This window comes from Portunus trituberculatus, chromosome 5, assembly GCF_017591435.1.
Source record: "Portunus trituberculatus isolate SZX2019 chromosome 5, ASM1759143v1, whole genome shotgun sequence".
Lineage (NCBI taxonomy): Eukaryota > Metazoa > Arthropoda > Malacostraca > Decapoda > Portunidae > Portunus > Portunus trituberculatus.
Window position 1 is genome coordinate 3,929,038 of NC_059259.1, and position 3,204 is coordinate 3,932,241.

Here is a 3,204-nt window from a genome sequence, read left to right on the forward strand (position 1 = left end):
ATGAATGCAGGAGCTTGCGTGTGTGTGTCGTGAAGGAGTCAAATTTACGTGTTAATGGTGAGATAACAACATTACTCCCAGCATGTCATTACCCTAGTACGAGGCACGAGATGGGGGAGGAGGGAGTGCTTCAAGTTTTACTGGTGTACTTTAAACATTGATGAAGGAAAGGAATATTGGGCAGTTCTCTTTATATCTGTAACTGTATTGTGCTGTTTATTATTATGGCAGTGTGTTTGCTTTTCTTTTTATCATGGTTACTGTGCTATGAGAGAGAGAGAGAGAGAGAGAGAGAGAGAGAGAGAGAGAGAGAGAGAGAGAGAGAGAGAGAGAGAGAGAGAGAGAGAGAGAGAGAGAGAGAGAGAGAGAGAGAGAGAGAGAGAGAGAGAGAGAGAGAGAGAGAGAGAGAGGGTACATATGCATTTTAAGAACATGGATATACGCAGAGTTTTCTTTTTATTATAATTAGTCTTATTAGAGAGAGAGAGAGAGAGAGAGAGAGAGAGAGAGAGAGAGAGAGAGAGAGACTGTGTGTGTGTGTGTGTGTGTGTGTGTGTGTGTGTGTGTGTGTGTGTGTGTGTGTGTGTGTGTGTTTGATCTGCTGCAGTCTCTGACGAGACAGCCAGACGTTACCCTACGGAGCGAGCTCAGAGCTCATTATTTCCGATCTTGGGATAGGCCTGAGACCAGGCACACACCACACACCGGGACAACAAGGTCACAACTTCGATTTACATCCCGTACCTACTCACTGCTAGGTGAACAGGGCTACACGTGAGGAGACACACCCAAATATCTCCACCCGGCCGGGGAATCGAACCCCGGTCATCTGGCTTGTGAAGCCAGCGCTCTAACCACTGAGCTACCGGGCCGTGTGTGTGTGTGTGTGTGTGTGTGTGTGTGTGTGTGTGTGTGTGTGTGTGTGTGTGTGATAATGATGATTATAATAATAATAATAATAATAATAATAATAATAATTTTAATAATAATACTATATGGTTTATTAGGAACGCAGCACATATATATTGCAAATGTACATGGGGGATGGGGGGGAACGCTTAAGTATAGTATAATGGTTCATGGTTTGCACCATGGTGGATATCGCACTGTGGCGGTATCAGTCGGTGCGCTGGACTCTTAAAAGCATGACTGCGTTGTGGTGCCGTGTGGCCCGGACCGGGCGCGGTGCGTCATGGGTGAGCAGGTTGCGCAGGCGGATGACACAGCAGACCAGCCAGACGTTATCCTACGGAACGAGCTCAGAGCTCATTATTTCCGATCTTCGGATAGGCCTGACCAGGCACACACCACACACCGGGACAACAAGGTCACAACTCACCAGGGCCTCTTGATGTCTGGAAGACAGCCTAGGCAGACTCAGGGTGGTGAGGGCGTGGTCGTAGTTGGTGTAAGCAGGACCGAGGATAATCCTGCACGCCCTCTTTTGCACATTCTCCAGCAGCTGCTATTGAGTGGATCTGAGAGAGGAGGACCACGCTGGGGAGGCATTCGTGAGTCTGGGCAGAATGAAGGTGAGATAAATCCCCTCTCAACTGCCCGGTGTCCCCAGGGACTTGAGCCTGCGCAGCATGTACTTAATGTCTGTAGGCTGTAGACCTCACTGTGGTGGTGACATGCTGCTTCCACGTCCGCAGGTCATCCACCGTCACACTATGAAACTTGGCCGACCGGACCACTTGAAAGCGATGAGGATCCAGATTGATCTGGTGAGGGGACATTGTTATTGAGGAGGTACAGATGTTCATTACCACAGTCTTGCTGTGGTTGATTGTCATCCTACTCTTCAGTCCACGCCTGTAGCTGCTCCAGCGTTCTTTGGAGTGCCGAGTTGTCTGGGTCTTTGTTGTCATTGGCCTGCCCACAGTGCAGTTGTCCACGTACTTCCAGCGATAAGGGGTGTTGGTCAGAGCGTCATTAATCAGTATCAGGTAACACAGTAGACCCATCTTGGTCCCCTGGGGGACTCCACATGTCAGCCGTTGGAAACAGGATATGCAGCTCTGATAGCATAAGGCTTTTCGCCTCCCTATGAGGAAGTCGGCAAGCCACGCTGTCAGGTGGGAGGAGACACCCAGAATAATGGCTTTGTTAATAACAACAGTGTGATCAACAAGATCAAAGGCTTTCCTAAAGTCAACAAAAGCAACTATTAGAGAGGTCTTTCGTTTGTCCAGGTGAATGTGGATGAATTCAAGGAAGCTGATTTAGGTAGTGGTTATCTAAAGAGTTCTAATTTTGTTGCACGCCCAGTGTGGATAAGATAGAGACTGGCCTGAAGTCATTGGGGATGGGTCTGACAAATGATGTTTTCCAGTCCACGGGGCATGAGTACTGAGAGAGAGATGCATTTATTATTGAACAAAGAGGAGTGGCTAATTCTGGAGCAAATATTTTATAAATCTTAATGGTGGTGGATTGATGTTTAAATTTTAGATTTCTCTTGAATACATCCATCACCTGTACGTTGGGAGGAGGGGAGGGAGCGGCGAGGTAGGAAGGGATAGGAGTGGAGTGGAGTGGAGGGCTGGGAAGGTTTGACAAATCGTGGCAAAGTGAGAGTTGATCTCCTCTGCCGCCTGATTAGTGGGGAGGTGTACAGTACAAGGAAGAGGTGTGTGTGTGTGTGTGTGTGTTGTGTGTGTGTGTGTGTGTGTGTGTGTGTGTGTGTTGTGTGTGTGTGTGTGTGTGTGTGTGTGTGTGTGTGTGTGTGTGTGTGTGTGTGTGTGTGTGTGTGTGTGTGTGTGTGTGTGTGTGTGTGTGTGTGTGTGTGTGTGTGTGTGTGTGTGTGTGTGTGTGTGTTCAATTTCCTCCCATATTCTTCGACTGTTCCTCTTTTCTTCCTCAACATTACCTATCTGCTTACAATTTCCTCCTTTGCGTACATTCATTCACATCAACTCACTGATATTTTCACTCTTGCGTACACAACCATTACCTTCCACTTCAACACTGCATTACTATTACTACTTCAGACATAACCTTCTTCACTTACACATTTCACTACACTAAACCTTGACTGCCTACTTAAGTTATTACATCTATCGTATTACCTCTTCCTTAGCTTCGTTATAAAGGACAGGTACGAGAAAGAATTCGTGATAAATAATTATAGTGCCTCAGGTGAGCAGCTTCCTTAATATGATTACCTGGCGATGGATTTTTCTTTTTGTTGTTGGTGTAGTT

General features: G+C 46.9%; 1 pseudogene; it reads right to left on the minus strand.

The window, feature by feature from the left end:
- Positions 1 to 1,117: 1,117 nt before the first annotated feature.
- LOC123514810 overlaps positions 1,118 to 3,204 on the minus strand; it is a 7,427-nt pseudogene continuing 5,340 nt past the window's right edge.